The 19,827-nt window shown below is 43.1% G+C and overlaps 1 protein-coding gene across 1 annotated transcript in view; it reads left to right on the top strand.

The window, feature by feature from the left end:
* kcnh8 (potassium voltage-gated channel, subfamily H (eag-related), member 8) overlaps window positions 1-19,827 on the top strand; it is a 452,253-nt gene that overhangs the window by 296,144 nt on the left and 136,282 nt on the right. The gene's annotated exons all lie outside the window — the stretch shown is intronic.

Genomic DNA, 19,827 nt, shown 5'->3' on the forward strand with positions numbered 1-19,827 from the left:
TATCCATGTGCTTTCATTTTTCTCAACAGCATCCTTTGGGGAACTTTATCAGAAGCCTTCTAAAAATCTAAGCATACCACATCCATCAACTCTGACAAAATCTCTACAGTGCAGAAAGAGGTCATTCAGCCCATTGAGTCTGTATTAACCGTCCAAAAAGCAGCCCACCCAAACCCAGATCCCCCATCCGTAACCCTGCATTTACCATGGCTAATCTACTTAGCCTGCATATGCCTGGATACTATGGAATAATTTTTCCATGGCTAATCCCCCTAACCTGTGTGTCTTTGGACTGTGGGAGGAAATCAAATCCTTTGCATGATGGACTGAGCTATGTTCAAAACTCTTTATAATTTCTTGCGGTCTTGGGAAGTCCAGCTGCCAAAGCACTCTGTGATGCATCCAGATAGGATGCTTACTGTGGTGCATCAATAAAAATTGGTAAGAGTACTGTGAACATGCTGTATTTTCTTTACACTTCTGAAGAAGTAGAGACATTGTTGTGCTTTCTTGACCATCACGTTGACGTGGATGGACCAGGACAGATTGTTGGTAATCGTCACTTCCAGAAACCTGACCCTCTCAACCAGCTCCCCCTCAGCACCTTGATGCAGATAGGGACATGCGCACCACTCTGCTTCCTGTAGTCAGTGACTAGTTCCTTCTGTTGTCCAGGGTCTGACAGCAACCTTGTGAACTGAAATTACCTAAGCCCAGCTATTGGCTTGTGCTGGTTTGAACTAGATCAGCTCTGAGGATGACATAAGGTGCAAGTCTTTATTTTGAGAGAGTAATAAGCTCATCCTAAATGTGTCCTTGGAGTGAGCTTTTGGTGGAAAGACATCGGCTTGTCAGATGATCTAAGAACCAACAAGAACAAGACCAGTTCAGGAAGGTAAAAGAAAGGATAAAACTGAAGGATTTTGCCGTGCCATCAGCAAAAACTCTGGAGATCAACCTTCGTGAAGTTGTGGATCCCATGATTGGAAAAATGGAGAGGACCCTGAGACCTGGAGGAAATCACCTGATGAGCATAAGCTTCTATCCTTGGGTACTAGCCTTTATTTTTGTTAACTGTTCAGGAAACATCAATAGAAAACCCATGGGTATGTGCTTGAATTTTAACCTTAACCAGTATGAATTGCATGCCTGCTATTAACCTTTTCTTCACCCATCAGTATAAATTGAATGTCTGTTTAACTAAACTAATAAAGTTGGTGGTTATTTGATACAGATTTTACTCTTGTCCGCTTTGTGCCATGCCAATAACTGTTCTTAAGGGTCGTAACTGGGCAACACTTCATTTTGCTGACATTGATGGAGATGTTGTTGTCTTTACACTATGCCACCAAACACGCAATCTCTTTTTTGTATTCTGTCTCATCTGTGTTTGAGATCCAACCTACAATGGTGGTGTCTTAGGAAAACTTGTAAATGATTTTGGAGCAGAATTTGGCCACACAGTCTTGAGTGTATAAGGAGTACAGCAAGGGGTGACTACACAGCCTTGTGGAGCACTGGTGTTGAGGATTATGGAGGAGGTGTTGTCATCTATTCTTACTGATTATGGTCTATGGGTCAGGGGGTCAAGGATCTAGTTACAGAGTGACAAGCCAAAACCTAGGTCTTGGAGTTCAGGGATGAGTTTGTTTGGAATAATGATGTTGAAGGCAGAACTGTAGTCAATACATAGGAGTCTGATGTAGGTATCCTTTTTATCCAGATATAGGGCAAGGGAGACGGCATCTGCTGTGGACCTGTTGCACTGGTAAGCAAATTGCAAAGGATCAAGGCAATTTGATAGGCTGGAGTTGATGTGAAGCACTAACCTCTCAAAGTGCTTCATAATTATGGAGGTCAGAGCCAACGGACAGTCATCAGTGAGGCACGCTGCATGATGTTTCTTTGGAATCAGGAAGATTGTGGTTTTTTTGAACATGTGGGGAATTCAGATCATGGTAAAGAGAAGCTAAAGATGTCTGAAAATACTCCCACCCAGCTGGTCCACATAGGATCTGAGTGCACAGCCAGGGACTCTATCTGGACCAGTTGCTTTCTGTGAGTTCACTCTCAAAAAGGCTGATCCAACGTCCAACGGTGACCAGAGCATCCAAGGCTGTTGGCATAGGTGACATCATATCACTGACGTTCTGTTCAAAGTGAGCATTGAATGCATTGAGCTCATTGGGGAGGGGTGTATTATTAACTAAGATTCTGTTTGACTTCACTTTGTAGCCTGGTATGTCATGTAAGCCTTGCCACAAACTCTGAATGTCCACGTGGTTAGTATGAATCTCGACCTCAGCTTGCTATTGCCTCTTGGTATCTCTGATGGCCTTCCAAGGTCATACCTGGATTTCCTGTATAGGCCAGGGTTGCCTGACTTGTATGCCTCAGACCTGGACTTCAGTAAGGAGTGGATCTCCCAGTTCATCCACAGTTTCCAATTGGGGGACATTCGGATTAACTTCTTCAGCACGCAGTCTTCTATGCACTTACTAATGAAGTCTGCGATGGTGGTGGCATATTTATTTAGGTTGGCTGCTGAGTTATGGAATATGGACCAGTTCACTGACTCTTAGCAGTCCCATAGAAGCCCTTCCATGGCCTCTGACCAACATTGCACTTCTTTCTATACTGGGTTCTCTCACTTCAATTTCTGCTGGTGATCTGATTTTCTAAAATGCGGATGGGGTATGGAGTATTAGGCATCTTTATTGTATACCAATGGTCAAGGATGTTCAGACCTCTGGTGGGAAAGGAGAGTTGATGATGGTATTTTGTTAGCGCATTTTTGAGATTGGTCTGGTCGAAGTCACCAGCTACAATGAACCAGCCCCTGAGATATACTGTCTCAAGGCTGTTTGTAGCATTGCATACTTAGTCAAGTGCACTCTTCACTTCCCTATAGGATGGAATGTAGACTGCTGTCAGGATATTGGAGGTGAACTTGCATGGGAGGTAGTCAGAACAGCATTTTATTTTAAGATATTCTGGAAAGAATTTGGTAGGAAGAATAGAGGCACTGACTATTTTCAAAAAGGGGAAAGGATTCATAAATCTGAAGCACAAAGGAATTAGGGAGCCAAATTCAGGATTCTCTTAAGGTTAATATGCAGGTTCAGTCAGCAGTTAGGAAGGAAAGATGCAGAGGCTTTGGAGAGGGTGCAAAAAAGGTTTACCAGGATGCTGCCTGGACTGAAGGGCTTGCCTTATGAAGAAACGTTGAATAAGCTCGGACTTTTCTCTCTGGAGAGAAGGAGGAAGAGAGCAGACCTGATCAAGGTGTACAAAATAATGAGAGGAATAAATAGAGTCAATAGGCAGAGGCTTTTCCCCAGGGCAGGATTGACTGATACGAGAAGTCATAGTTTGAAGATATTAGGAGGAAGGTATAAAGGAGATGTCAGAGGTAGGTTCTTTATGCAGAGAGTTGTGAATGCATGGAATGCGTTGCCAGCTGAGGTGGTGGAAGCAGAGTCATTGGGGACATTTAAGCGACTGCTGGATGTGCACATGGATAACAGTGAGTTTAGGGGTGCGTAGGTTAAGTTACTATATTTTACATTAGGATTAAACCTTGGCACAACATTGTGGGCCAAAGGGCCGGTTCTGTGCTGTACTTTTCTATGAAGGCAAATGCAATGTTGGCATTCATTTCAAGAGGGTGAGAATACAAGAGCAGAGATGTATTGCTGAGGTTGTATTCGGCTCTGGTCAGACAGCATTTGGAATATTGTGAGCAGTTTTGGGCTCCATATCTGAGGAGAGATGCACTGATGTTGGAAGGGTTTACAAGAATGATGCTGGGAATGAAGGGCCTGTCATATGAGGAGCAGTTGAGGACTCTGGATCTGCACTTGGTATTTAGAAGGATGAGGGGGAATCTGATTGAAACTTTCAGGATACTAAGAGGTCTGGGTACAGAAGACGTGGAAAAATTGTTTCCACTAGTAGGACAGACTAAGACCCAAGGACTTAGCCTCCTAATATCTTCAAACTCGAACTTAGCTGAAGAGAAATTTCTTCATCCAGAGGTCAGTGACCTAATTCTGCTCCTATATGTGACAGTCTTATGGTTTTATGGCAGGAATCTAATGAATCAAGGTAACAATTTAAAACAAATTGCACTTTCAGTAGCATCTGCTAATCCCTGTAAAGACCTTGGAAGGACCAGTGGTGAGGCCACAAGTAGAACTAGTGATGTTCAGCTAGTCAGGCCCAGCATTAGGCCTAATTTACATGTAGGCAAAAGAGAGGATTGCAGATGCTGGAAATCAGAGTCTAGATTAGAGTGGTGCTGGAAAAGCACAGCAGTTCAGGCAGCATCTGAGGAGCAGGAAAATCGACGTTTCGGGCAAAAGCCCTTCATCGGGAATGCCTAGGGAGCCATCTTCACGATTATATGTGACAGCAATGATTGAAATTTTGTCTAAATAATACAGACAGAGTAATTTTCTCTGTAAGATCCTTCATTATCCATTTGTTCTGTTGAAAAATGAAATTGCCACAAATAATATTTCTTCAAGTACAGATGGCTGCCACTTACCTCAGTGTTATTGCTTCAGATTTCTTCTTTGTTCGCAATCTGTAATGTTATCTTTATTTTTATAAATTGTCTGTCATTTTGGTAACACAACCTGGACTCTTTCTTTCCAAGATTTTAATAGAGCACTGCTTCAGAAAATAAGTGTATCAATATGCCTGCAAACAATAAAACAAATTCCATTCTACAAATAGAATCATACGGTCTACAATGGGCAGGCTTTTCCCCTGGGATAGAGAAATTGGTCCCAGACCCATTCCTTTATAAAGAAGTCACAGGCTCCTATTTCCACAGGGTTGGTCAATTAATGACCAGAGGGTAGGCTTCCTCAACAGGAACTTCACCTGACACCTGCAGAAAAGTTTCAGAAAAGATTAACCAGAATGTTGCTTGGAATAGACGATTTGAGTTGTAAGGAAAGGCTGTTTAGGCTGGGACTTCTTTCACTGGAGCATAGGAGATTGAGGGGTGACCTTATAAAGGTTTATCAATCATGAGGGGTAAGGTGAATGACAGGTGTCTTTTCCACAGGATGGGAGTTTTCAAGACTAGGGGGCATGTTTTTAAGGTGAGAGGAGAAAGAGTTAAGAAAGACATGAGGGGTAATTCTTTTACATAGAAAGCGGTTTGTGTGTGGAATGAACTTCCAGAGGAAGTGGTGGATACAGGTACAGTTACAATGTTTAGAAGACCTTTGGATGAACACATGAATAGGAAATGTTTGGAGGGAAATGGGCCAAGTGAAGGCAGGTGGGACTAGTAAGTTTGGGATATGGTCGACATGGACTGGTTGGATTGAAGGTTCTGTTTCTATGCTGTATGACTTTATGCTGCTTGTGGGGACCTGGTGGTCGATTAGTTTGCCCCAATCGGCTTTCCACCATTTATACCTGCTAACTGCCTTGTGGGGCTGGAGAGCATTTCTAGCCCCCCATTCTACTGCTGCAAAAATAGCCTGGGAGGGCAGAATGCTTTTGGGGAACAGGCTGTATGACGTGTTATTCTTAGCTACTATTTGCCTTCCTCCCCCAGCTTGGCAGGGAATTAAAATCCTGCCCAATGACTCTACAAGTAATCAAAAACAAGCAAGATTTGATGACTGTCTCTTCAATGCCATTATCAACACTTCTTGGATCCTAGTTATGTCATGTAAATCAATTTTGAGGCACGATACTCATGAGCTTAATACAAACTGACTTATTTCCCTAACATTCTGCAAATCTTGTATTTAAGTTAATTTGTCTAAGAAGCCTGTTCTTCTTTCTAAATTCATGATGGTCAGGTAATCATTTATTTCCCCATCCCGAATTGCCCAGAAGGCAATTAAGGGTCAATCACATTGCCGTGGGTCTGGAGAGACATGTAGACCAGACTGAGGAAGGATGACAGTTCCCTTTCTCTAAAACATCAATGAACAACTCCCTCATGGTCATTGCTAGAGTTATAATTCCAAAGTTTCTTCAGTATTGAGTTATGAATTCTACCATCTGCCATGGGAGAATTCGAACCAGGTCATCTGAACATTACGGGGGTCTCCAGATTAATTGTCGAGCAATAGTGCCAATTCTTCCTCTCTAATGCTGGCTTCTGAGGGATACATTGAGTTAAAGTTAACACAATTGTTCTGCAAGAACTTTGTGTCCTGTAAATTTGGACGGACACTGGCTTTATAATGTGAAGATTAGCAGGAGGCTATGAGGCAGGCTGCTGTTTATCTTACAAAGTCAAAGCTGTCATAAGCAATTTGTGTAACTTCAGTAGTGTGCTTGGTTGGCTGTGAGTCAGCTCTGGTTATTGTATCTTTTCCGTTGAGCCTCAGTAAAGGCAAAGCTGGATCAAAACATGAAATTAATATTAAAATAAAACCCTTTAGTTTCATGCTTATTGTTGAATATTGAGGACAAAAATATGATGCTGTGTTGAATTTTTGACAGTCAAAGCATTTTGCAAGACAGAGCCATTACCAAGGGACACCAAATATTTCTTGCTTTCACTGCTAGAAATGGAGAGATTTTAGAAGTCACTCCAGGGGGGTATTTGGAAGAGACAACAATATGATCAAAGAAGACAGAAATACTTACTTAGAACCGCTATATGCTCTGCTTTGAGGATGACATTTTATAAAATCAAATTGTCAACAACATTTGATGAGCAAGTCATTTGAAATATCTGTGTTGAATTGAGATTGTTTCTGTCAAAACTTACTAAACATTGTTGACATGGGAACAAGTTTGACAGTTTCAGCAGCTCCTATTTATTCTGCAAGCTATAAGAATTTATGGATATGATTTTTCCATAAGTCGTTTAAATAGACATTGTGCAGCGAGAAGCAGAATATTCTTTGGTTTTAAATCTAAGTGGATCAGGAGATAAAGGAATGTTTTCCCTGAGTATTCTTATTTTCCTTTTTGATACCCTGCAGTGGAGAAGTAGTTACATGAAAATTGCATTTTTTTTGGTTCCAATTAAGTTTGAGGGCAGTAGAAGGAGCTGAAATGGAAATGAGCGGGCAATGAAAATAGTAGTGTCAGCTGGCATGCTACCTTACCAGTTGTTCTACACAGGACTGGCAAATTTCTTTCAGGTCAGGAGGATCACACCAGAAACATATTAAGGAATTAAGGGCTGCGGGGAGAATGCGGGTAAGTGGAGTTGAAATGCCCATCAGCCATGATTGAATGGCAGAGTGGACTTGATGGGCCGAATGGCCTTACTTCTGCTCCTATGTCTTATGGTCTTATATATACCAAGCTACTTAAGAAGCCTGTTGTCAGTTTGTAGAGAGAATTTTAATGAAGCATTTTAATATGTACCAGCTGTAAGATGCATTGCAGAAATTCACCAAAGATCCTTAGACTGCACTATCCAAACCCAAAACCACTTGCAACTAGAGTACAAAAGCAGCAGCAGGTCCATAGGAATGCCATGCAAGTTTCCCTCCAAGCCACTCACCATCTTGATTTAGAAATATATCATTGTTCCTTCACTGTCGCTGCATTAAAATCCTGGAACTCCCACCCTCAAAGCATTGTGGGTCAACCCACAGCACGTGGACGGCAGCTCAGCAGAAGGCAACTCACCACCACCGTTTCAAGGGCAAATGGGATGGCCAATAAATTCTGGCCAGCCAGCGACGCCCATGTCCCACAAGTAAGTAAAAAAAAGCATGTGGTTTGCCCACAGGGTTAGGGGCAGACATGTGCATGGAGGCTGCAGTGTAATAGGGACCAGTCACGGCCATCGCTGAAATTAAATAAGCTCATATAAGGCAGGATGGCGAAGAGGGGCACTCAGATTTTTCAGATAGTGGCAGTAAAGAATAAAACCTCAGCAAGAGATGCAAATTCCCAGACATTTCAACAAAACTCCTTTTACTCACTAATATACCTCTCTTGTACTAAAAGCAGTATTTAGCTTCAGTTTCATAGTAGTAGTTAAAGGTACAAAATGATTTGTCATATTTACCACTTGAGTTCCCTTTTCAGACTCATTCTTACAAACTCCAGCAATCCATGCAACTTAAACATCTTGAATGAAAGTTTCCCAGTTTGTGACAATGAAAAAGCTGAGGCCTAACATTCTCACTTCCACCCTCAGCATCTTACTTTTGAATCTCCGAGGCGGAGATCTCTTGGAATTCCCACCTGTCCTTTCTCCACTCTGGCTACTTTCACTATCCCACCTTCTCTCCTTGGTGGATCTATGACCAAAGAAAGCTTTATTGATCAGTTCACAATCATTAGTTATCCCTGCTGCCTGTCTCAGTTGATATTCTTAGATCTTCAACGTGGGTTCTAGTTACCAAAATTCTTCTGAGAGAATGATCGATTTAAGATCTTTGAGAATGGCATTTATTCCTGATACCTATGTCCCCTGCTCACAATTGCCTTGCTTTAACCTTTCAAACTTAAGACTGTTTCCTGAAGTCTCAAAATTTTGTCTGTGCAGTATTGAAGCTAATTCATACACAGTTAGGATAGTCTTTTTCAGTGTCATTATCCATAGAAACCTCTTCTGGCAATAATACATTAATTTTGTATGCTCCAGCTTCCAATCTGCCCTGCATGAACAGCATCTAGTTTTCCTTCAGCCTTTTAATTTGTTTTATGATCTTCTCAAATGACATAAAGAATGAATCCACTTCCTTTCCCTCAAATTTTGGGAGGCTTGTACAATTTTAAACATTTCCTACCTGGACTTTAGATTATCTCTCGATGTTTTCCTCATCAGAACCACTCACTACTTCTGAGGCTTCTGTTTTTCAACTTGCAGCTTTTTAAGCCGATGTTCCTTTCTCGATTCCTTCTTTAATCATTTTCTGTATCTTGGATCTCGTGGTTAGGAAAAACAGGCTAAAGGCACAAAATCTGTGGATCAGAGTCCAATCCAAAAGAATGAAGTGACTATTTCAAAGTCTCTTTTTCCGTTGTGTTTGACGATGATGTCATACTGTTGTCAACTGAGGTAATCCACAGTTCAGGAGCTCGTCAGTTGGACCCAGTTTTATCTTGAGTTGAAGGTTTTCATTCTTTTTGCAAAGTCATCCCAAGTTATTTTCAACTCAAAGTGAACAAGAGTCAGTGACGTTGCTGGTAGCTTGTGTGCTTGAGTCTGAACTGTCCTCCCTCTCCTCACAGTTCTGTGCCAATCTGTCTTTTATGAACAGTCTAAACATTGTTGCTGAGGTTGCACTTTTCCCCAAAGACACGTTGTGTTTAGTACAAAAGTACCAAATCCAGTTCAATCAAAAGAAAAATAATTACATTTTTTCTTCAATTTGAAAAAACCTTAATATCCAAACTTCCATTTCACGGAATTACAGAATTGCTATGATGCAGAAGGAGGCTATTGTGCCTGAACCAGGTCTATTACATATTGTCAATCTCCTGCCTTTTCCCCATATCCCTGCACACCATTTTTATCCAAATAACTATCCAATATAAACTGAAATCTGTGAAGTCCCTACAGGGTCACTCTTTGTCTCCTCCCTAATTTATCCAGTAACACACTATCTAATGTCACACAAAGACCCTTCAAGTAGACTGTGCATTTGAGTTGGCAGATATCATGCTTAAAGGTGTAACAGTGGTGTCTCTGATACCAGTGTGTACCTCAGTAAAAACATGGGAATCTTTCCCTCCTTTCAGTGCCAGAAGCTATGGGAGATACATGAAAGATCATTAGCATTAGCCCTGGCTGAGGCTTTCCAATTAAGATGAGTCTGTGACATACTGTTGGACAGAAGGAGGGCACACAACCCATTCACTGCAAATTGCCTTCCTACCCACCCCCTCTTTTAGTATTCCAGGAATTCCCATTTCCCAACCTATTCCTCAGAGCCCTCCCTCACAATCTCCATGGCCTTCTTCTTGTCACAGTGATGGTGTCCAAATGGGGAACTCCTTCCTCTGTAAGAATCCTTTCTCAGGTGTGTTACAAATCTGAAGTTTTGAAAAGTTATTTTGTTTTGGGACTGTTTCTTTAGTTTAGGGTAAAAAGAAGGGTGATATGTGACCTGTTCTGAATTCGAGCTGACAACAACCCCAGCTGACATGGCTGTAAAGATGAAAGGGGAGGCCTTGGTTGTGTTCATGGGAAGAGAGTGTAAGGTAATCACACATGTAAACAATAGTAGCATAATCTGTTTTCAGTGATTAAACTTCTAATCTGAAAATTCCCAGGAAGCTATTGAAAATGTTAGGTTGTAATTAGTTCTGTTTTAAACTTCCAAGATACATCAGAGTTGGGGTCTAAAGAATAGCCAGTTAGCATTTCAGGTTGCCAAGGACATGGGGTTTGAGAGAGAAAAGTCCTTTGGAAACATTAAAAATTTCAGGCCTTCCTGAAAGATCACTGAATTTTCAGGCAGGTCAGTCTGCCAGAATCCAGAAGAAGGAATAGTTAAAGGCTGAAAGTCCCAATGGTTCACAGAGCAGGAATGCATTTGAAGCTGATTTAAAAAGATTGTATTCAGGAGGATTTAACACAAGGCTGAAAGATTCACTTAGGTCTCACAAGACGGAGAATCTCCGGGAAAATTCCTCACCAGACAAGCTTTGGGGTTATAATTTACCAGGCTGGGAAAGAAAAAGAACAGAAGTAAACTGTTGAAAGGTAAAAACGGTTTTGGAATTGTTCCATAGCGTTGAATGCCTATTTAAGTGATGGTTTAAGATATACTTGTGAAGTGGGATTTTCACTTGTGTTCAGAGTATAAGAGAATATTCGGTTCAGTACTTTTACAGTATAAGTTGATTAATAGCGATAGTGTTTCGTCAAGGTTGTCCCTAATTAGCTTAATTAATTAAAGTGAAAATCGTAAAATGTGAAATTTTGTTCCATCATCGTTTCAATTATTAACTGGAAATTTGAATTAATTTGTATAAGCTATTGACACCCATAGGGATCATAATAGATTTTATGAGATCATTGCTCCTACAAAGTCAACAGAGAGGTTAGGTCATGCTAACCTCTAGGACCGGGGAGGTAGGAGGCTGGATATATCAATGCCAACATGTCATCAGCTGCATCAGAGCTCTATGTGAAGGGATCAGTGTTAACCTTGGTCACATCTTCCTCACATGTTCAGGAGAAGTAGGAGCCTTCAATCTTCTCATCTAGAATATCAGCATCAAACAATATAAATGTAAAAGTGGGGATGGACGCCACGCAAAAGATTGTCTTAATCCTGTTGTTCAGAACTAAACATCCAAGATGCAGACGTGATACTTTGATGAGAGAATGGAATGTATTTAACTTGAATTAATTCCTGTGTTCGCCACTACAGGAGGTCACAGTCATTGATGGACAGCGAAAGCAGTCTGCAGCAAGCATGACCTCCATCTCTGAGGATGATGAAATGGACTTCTCACCATCACAAACTTCCATATACTCCCCAGCAATGCAGAGATAGCCATTGAGGTGGTTTTCTTTTCATAACTGGACTCAGAGTGACCACCTGGTGAGCATATCTATGACACATCTGTGCAGCTGATGGAGGATGTAACAGCTAAAATCTCCGATATTAGGATGATTGCTGTCGACCAGGTCTATACTGAGTCCCACATGTCTCTGGAAATGGCTATAATACACCCGCTGAACGTGCACAGACAGGAAGAAGCAACCCAGCAGCAACCCAATATTTGCTCAGACCTGCATTCCATCTCTCTGGCCATTGGTTGCATACACTGTTGCTAGGTCAGGGGAGGATGAAGGCACCTCAACCTTCCACCAGATCCCCTTCTCCACATCACTAACTGCTTGGCTCTCAGGGTTTGCAAGAAATCATGTAATATTATTTACTCCTCTGAACAGGGCATTGGTTATATCCCTGATGCCTTTGTGAGTGGCTGCCTGTGAGATGTCTCCAATGGAACCACAGAGAGGCACACTGACTTAGGAATGCAATTCTACAGTGACTTTTAAATAATTGGTTTGCCTCTCAGTCACAAGAGCTTAGTGTCTCCTAAAAAAAAATGATGCTGGTAAGTAACAGACATCCTCAGGACAGGAGTCTCCAAAATTCCCTCACTGACATTTGTAACTAGTTAGCATGTATGTTGTACGTTCTATTTTGCGCCAATCCTCAGCTTTGCATTGACCCTGCTTGCCAGCATCTCGAACTTTCTGACCCTATCCTGGTAGCTCTTGCTGCATTCTGACCAATGTTGTATCTGGCCTTTGGCCACTCCCTCCAGATGTGCCAGAACTAGCAAAAGAATCGGGTGTATTTTGCTATTTCCTTTGCCTTAATGGTCATAGGATCTGGTCACCAGTTCCTATTGCCTCCATTTTGACTGAGAACCTTTGATCTTTGGGCAGCCACATACCTTGCAGCAGCCACATCCTGGTCTCCACACAATCCACCCTAACATCAATATCCTCAACCTGTATTCCAATCACCTTTTCAGTTTGGATGCAGCTTTTCCTCTGGACATGCCCATATTATGACAATAGACAATAGACAATAGGTGCAGGAGTAGGCCATTCAGCCCTTCGAGCCTGCACCGCCATTCAATATAATCATGGCTGATCATTCCTAATCAATATCCTGTTCCTGCCTTATCTCCATAACCCTTGATTCCACTATCTTTGAGAGCTCTATCCAACTCCTTCTTAAATGAATCCAGAGAGTGGGCCTCCACTGCCCTCTGGGGCAGAGCATTCCACACAGCCACCACTCTCTGGGTGAAGAAGTTTCTCCTGAGCTCTGTCCTAAATGGTCTACCCCGTATTTTTAAGCTGTGTCCTCTGGTCCAGCACTCACCCATCAGTGGAAATATGTTTCCTACTGCCAGTGTCCAATCCTTTCATAATCTTATACGTCTCAATCAGATCCCCTCTCAATCTTCGAAACTCAAGGGTATACAAGCCCAGTCGCTTCAGTATTTCAGTGTAAGGTAATCCTGCCATTCCAGGAATTGACCTCGTGAACCTACGCTGCACTCCCTCAATAGCCAGAATGTCTTTTCTCAAATTTGGAGACCAGAACTGCACACAGTACTCCAGGTGTGGTCTCACCAGGGCCCTGTACAGCTGCAGAAGCACCTCTTTGCTTCTATACTCAATTCCTCTTGTTATGAAGGCCAGCATGCTATTAGTCTTCTTCACTACCTGCTGTACCTGCATGCTTGCCTTCATTGACTGGTGTACAAGAACACCCGATCTCTTTGTACTGCCCCTTTACATAAATTGATTCCATTGAGATAGTAGTCTTCCTTCCTGTTCTTGCTACCAAAGTGGATAACCATACATTTATCCACATTAAACTGCATCTGCCATGCATCTGCCCACTCACCTAACTTGTCCAGGTCACCCTGTAATCTCCTAACATCCTCATCACTTTTCACCCTGCCACCCAGCTTTGTATCATCAGCAAATTTGCTAATGTTATTGCTGATACCATCTTCTATATCATTAACATATATTGTAAAAAGCTGTGGTCCCAGCACGGATCCCTGCGGTACCCCATGGTCACTGCCTGCCATTCCGAAATGGAGCCGTTTATCACTACCCTTTGTTTCCTTTTAGCCAACCAATTTTCAATCCAATCTAGTACTTTGCCCCCAATACCATGCACCCTAATTTTACTCACTAACCTCCTGTGTGGGACTTTATCAAAAGCTTTCTGAAAGTCCAGGTACACTACATCTACTGAATTTCCCTCGTCTAACTTCATAGTTACATCCTCAAAAAATTCCAGAAGATTAGTCAAGCATGATTTCCCCTTCATAAATCCATGCTGACTCTGTCCTATCCTGTTACTACTATCCAGATGTGCAGTAATTTCATCCTTTATAATAGACTCCAGCATCTTTCCCACCACTGAGGTCAGACTAACTGGTCTATAATTTCCTGCTTTCTCTCGCCCACCTTTCTTAAAAAGTGGTATAACATTAGCCACCCTCCAATCCTCAGGAACCGACCCCGAATCTATTGAACTCTGGAAAATAATCACCAATGCATCCACGATTTCCCGAGCCACCTCCTTCAGTACCCTGGGATGCAGACCATCAGGCCCCGGAGACTTTTCAACCTTCAGACCTAACAGCCTCTCCAACACCAAATCCTGGCAAATATAAATTCCCTTCAGTTCAGGTCCTTCAGCCACTGTTACCTCAGGGAGATTGCTTGTGTCTTCCCAAGTGAACACAGATCTGAAGTACCCATTTAATTCCTCTGCCATTTCTTTGTTCCTAGTAATATATTCCCCTGTTTCTGTCTTCAAGGGCCCAATTTTTGTCCTAACCATTTTTTTGCCTTGCACATACCTAAAAAAGCTTTTACTATCCTCCTTAATATTCTTGGCCAGTTTACCTTCGTACCTCATTTTTCCTCTGCGTATTTCCTTCTTAATAATCCTCTGTTGCTCTTTAAAAGCTTCCCAGTCCGCAGTTTTCCCACTTATCTTAGCTACGTTATACTTTTTCTCTTTTAACTTTATATGTTTCTTTACTTCCCTCGTCAGCCACGGCCGCCCATGCCTCCTCCTGGGATCTTTCTTCCTTTTAGGAATGAACTGATCCTGCAACTTCTGCATTATACACAGAAATATCCGCCATTGTTCCTCCACGGTCATCCCTGCTAAGGTATTGCACCATTGAACTTTGGCCAGCTCCTCCCTCGTAGCTCCATAATTCCCTTTATTCAACAGAAGTACTGTCACTTCCGACTGTACCCTCTCCCTCTCAAATTGCAGATTGAAGCTTATTGTATTATGGTCACTACTTCCCAATGGCTCCTTCACTTCGAGGTCTCTGACCAATTCTGGTTCGTTACACAATACCAGATCCAGAATTGCCTTCTCCCTGGTCGGCTCCAGCACCAGCTGCTCTAAGAATCCATCTCTGAGGCACTCCACAAAGTCTCTTTCTTGTGGCCCAATACCATCCTGATTCTCCCAGTCTACCTGCATGTTAAAATCCCCCATAACAACTGTAGTGACATCTTTGCGACAGGCCAATTTCAGCTCCTGATTTAACTCACATCCGACATCCAGACTACTGTTTGGGGTCCTGTAGATGACTCCCAAGAGGGTCTTTTTACCCCTGGTATTTCGAAGCTCTATCCACACTGACTCTACATCTTCTGACTCTAGGTCCCCCCGCGCAAGGGACTGAATATCGTCCCTTACCAACAAGGTCACCCCACCCCCTCTGCCCGTCAGTCTGTCCTTACGATAACACGTGTAGCCTTGAATATTCATTTCCCAGGCCCTGTCCACTTGAAGCCACGTCTCAGTTATCCCCACAATATCGTATCTGCCAATTTCCAAAAGAGCCTCAAGCTCATCCATCTTATGTCTAATGCTTCGTGCATCCATGTATAGTATTTTTAATTTGTTACTGCTCTCACCCTTCCCATCAACCCTTATTTCACTCAACCTTACAGCATGATGCCTTTCCGAGTTTTCTGCCTCATTAATACAGTTGTCTTTCTTGACTTCTCTTGTTCTAACTTTCCCTTCAATTTCCTTTTTAAACATCCAGCTTGTCCCCTCCCCCCCGCTACTTAGTTTAAATGTAGCGGTGTTGCAGTAGAAAACCTGCCTGCCAGAATACTGGTCCCTAACCTATTAAGGTGCAAGCCGTCTCTCTTGTAGAATTTATGTTTACCACAAAATATACCCCAGTGATCCAAGAACTTAAATCCTTGCTTCCTGCACCAGTTCCCCAACCACACGTTCAAGTCCATTATCTCCCTGTTTCTGGCCACACTAGCCCAAGGAACTGGAAGCAAACCGGAGATAACCACCTTGAACGTCCTGCTTTTCAGCCTTCTTCCTAGTTCTCCGAAGTCTCACTGTAGTATGTTCCTCCTCTTCTTCCCGACATCATTTGTGCCGACATGTACCACCACCTCTGGCTCTTCACCCTCATCCTTGAGAATTTCCTGCACTCTGTCCGCGATGTCTTTCACTCTAGCACCAGGAAAGCAACACACCATCCTTAACTCCCGTCTGCTACCACAAAAACCCCGGTCAGTTCCTCTCACGATGGAGTCCCCTATTACCACAGCTCTGTGTGATGTCCGACTCTTCCGCTCTGCCTCTGTGGCAACGTTTGATGGACAAACTTGGCCGCCTTGCGAACTGGCAGTGTCATCAGTCTCTGCTTCCAAAAGCTTCAACTTGTTCCTGACAGGTACTTCTCCCGGGGTCTCTTGCACCTGTCTCCTCTCTGCCTGAAACATGAAGCCATCACTCTGTATCCTCCCTCAGTCATTTTTGATCTTTGCTCTATCATAGATTCATAGAAAACCTGTGGTTCAGAAAAAGGCTATTCACCCCAGTGAGTCTGCACCAACCCTCCAAACAGCATTCTACCTCGACCCAGCCTGCACTCCATCCCCATCCCCACAGACTTGCATTTATCATTCAATTCACTTCACCAGTCTTTGGACTGTGGGAGGAACCAGAACACCTAGCAGACACCCACACAGAACACAGGGAGAACATGCAACTCCACTTAGACTCCCTCCTCATCCAAGAGTGAAATTAAACCTGAGTCCCTGGTGCTGTGAGGCACCACTGCTAACCACCATGCCACCATGCCATCCTTTGATCCTTACTTCATCACATCTGTCTTCTTTGACTCTTAGAATATTCATCATCATTCTCACTCAATGTTCACTCACCCAGGCGGCAGTTCCCATTATCTTTGATCGGTCCCGGAATCCTGGACCTCCCCTGCCCCTCAGCACCCTATGCCCTCTTTCTCTTAACCTGATCCAATTCACTGCCACATTTTTCCATTATAACTGCCTTTGTACATATTAAAAATGGAAGTCACGTGTGTAAACTTGTCAAACAGTTTTTAGAGCCTTTCCAGGGTTATGACATCAAGGTTTGTGATTGGAAAATTCCATGTCTTTTGTCATACTGCACTTGCTGGGCTTCCAGTATGAGGGGCTAGATTTTACTCTGGTGGTTTAAAGGGGTGCGTCCAGCTGCATTTTGCTGGCTCATCTTGCAGCCATTGCTGTTAGTTTGGTTTGAGGCGAGACTTCCATACCCATTGAGAGATGAAGCCCTGCCTGCAAGAGCTATGGGCCAATCAAATAGAGCTCTGATCCCAACAGCACCACTGGAAGTGCTGGTCACTGCTGGAATTGCATCTTGTCCTCACAGATTCTCATTGTAGAAACTGGGAAGTATGTTGGTGAGGTTGACAGGGCTCAGCAAAAGGGGCAAGTGGAGCTGGGATCAGGGCCGACAGGAGACGGAAAAAATACAGAGGCATGTGGATAGGTGCTGTGAACAGCATAGTGTGAAATGATTATATAGCTGACTGTCTACTAATCTATCCATGGAGAGAAAGGAGGGGGCATTAAAATCCAGGCTGCGATGTGTTCAGTGACTGTGATTCACCAAGGCAGTGGTGACAGAATCATACCACCTCTTGGAGCCAGAACTGATAGCTTTAGCACAGGAAGAGGACAATACAGGAAGGCAGTTGTGGTCCTGAACTTTTTCATTTCCATCAGCACACCAATTCATGGTTAAATTGCAGTATGTTGAATTATTAAGCCAGCTCTTCTAATCAGTAGTGTTGCCATGGTGGTAGCAACTGTCCACTATTATAAGCACATGCTTGCTTTATCCTATCAACCGAGACTCCACGTCATGGAGAGAAGGTGTGTCACAGAGAACTGGTGAAGAGGGAGAGCGGCAAGGTCAGCTCTCTCCTGATATCACCCCCTTCAGGTCAGCAAGTTTGTAATGTTATGCTAAGTTCACTTTTTTAAAGCTCAAAGCTTTTCTAAAAATTATTTTGAATGTTTAAGATATGCATTTGTGGAGGAGGACAAGTGAAGATTCCTAGGACTTTTGGGACAGTGATGATGAAGTATTGCTGACTGGGGAGAGGACTTGAGCATTGTCAGGGTCATGGTATTTTACCAGATGACCACCCTGGTGCATTTTGATATTTGCCAGCGCTGTTTGTACATGGCGCTGGGTAAGAATTGTTTGAGCCAAGTTACTATCACCTATCCTGCTGGATCTTGGGCCTGTCTAGTGATTAGTGGTGGAGAATACACCACAGCAGAGTATCTAGAGAAGAGGCACTGTTCTAACATATCAAGAAGGTGTATTGCAGGGTAGCAATTGGTGCATCTATAGTTACGAGGACCAGGGACCATAGGCTCCCTACAAAAGCTTCAGCAGAACTCACTGTCTCCACCCAGAAATTGTGTATGACATCACCAGGTTTGGTGGACCTCAATGTAACAAAAAGATTAACTACTTCAGAACCATCCACTGATATATCAGGATGTTGCAGGCAGGCACATGAGCATTGTCAGAAGTGAGGGTGGTCAAACATTATTAGGAAGTGAAAATTAAACACTTTCAGGTGTGTGGGGGGACAATGTGCATTGGTGGGTTTGTGGTAAGGTTGGATATTGTTGCAGGTGAGAGCGGTTGGACACCTGAAGGGTGTGAGGGGTGTGAGGATGTGGGATGTTTCACCATTGTCCAGGCTATGAGAGTATGAGATATTGAGGATTGTTGGGGTATGAGGTGGTGGGGGGGGGGGGATTGGCATAGTTTGAAGGAGCAGGTATTAAGAATTGTCAGGAGGAGAGACTGGGTGAATGAGTGGTAAAGTCAGCATTGTCAGGGGTGTAGGGGAAAGTGAACATCAGAGTGCAGGTGGAGGGTGTTGTTTAAGTCTTCCCTAAACAACTCCAAGTGTCCGATTCACTGGAGGTTAACAGCAACTGAAAAGTAGGGTAAACTTCAAAGATCAGAATCAGATACATTTTGGGGGGAACCATTGGCATATTTTGCCCAAAAATGTAAGTTTCCAGATAAATATTATGTGCAGTATGTGTGCAGGCCAGTACTCCCTCAGGACCCCAAGCATGATAGCAGCAAACATTTCACCATCTGCTGCAGTTCCCTTGGAAAATCTGGGCCAAAGTTTCTCACAATGTATCTTTGTAAACCTGATCAAATTCAATAGGTTTAGACACAAAGCAGAGGTGGGTATGATAGAAGCTAGATCTTGCTGCACTCATTTTTATGGGTCTGCGATTAGTGCAATGCTTCACATTTTTGTGCAGAAATATCCCGTGTTTAAATAGTACCTGAAAGATGTTCGACCTGATTGAGGCTGGGTAATTTTTCAGGCATCCCTAGTCCAATATTAGACTTGTTACATGTGTTTTTTTAGGGACCCCTCTGCAAGAACTGGACTTTATCTGTCCATGATCCTTCGGTGGTCTTTCAGTAATCACCCCCAAGCAATTTGTTTTTGCGAAGTGAGGAACCTGATAGAATATTTTCCACTTACCTGGATGAGTGCAGCTTCGAAAACGCTCAAGAAACACGACACCATCCAGGACCAAGCAGCACCCTTGATTGGTTCCTCCTTGACTACCTTTAATATTCCCTCTCTCTACTAAAGCTCAGAAGCAGCAGTGTGCACCATCTGGTAGCTACACAGCAGTAACTCTTTGGGTGGTCCCGTTTCCTCCCACAGTCCAAAGATGTGCAGGTCAGGTGAATTGGCCATGTTAAATTGCCCAAAGTGTTAGGTGCATTAGTCAGAGGAGGGTGGGTTGCTCTATGGAAGGTCGGTGTGCTCTTGTTGGGCCGAAGGGCCTGTTTCGACACTGTAGGGAATCTATTCTAATCTAATCTATATCACTACTCCCTCACTGCTGCTGGGCCAAATGCTGGAACTTCCTCCCTTAAATCACTGTGAATCGTACTTACACAACATATACTGCAACAGTTCAAGATGACAGCTCACCATCGCCTTCTCATCGGTAATAAA

This window comes from Chiloscyllium plagiosum, unplaced genomic scaffold, assembly GCF_037043375.1.
Source record: "Chiloscyllium plagiosum isolate Xiang-an unplaced genomic scaffold, Cpla_swu_hap1 HiC_scaffold_5, whole genome shotgun sequence".
NCBI lineage: Eukaryota > Metazoa > Chordata > Chondrichthyes > Orectolobiformes > Hemiscylliidae > Chiloscyllium > Chiloscyllium plagiosum.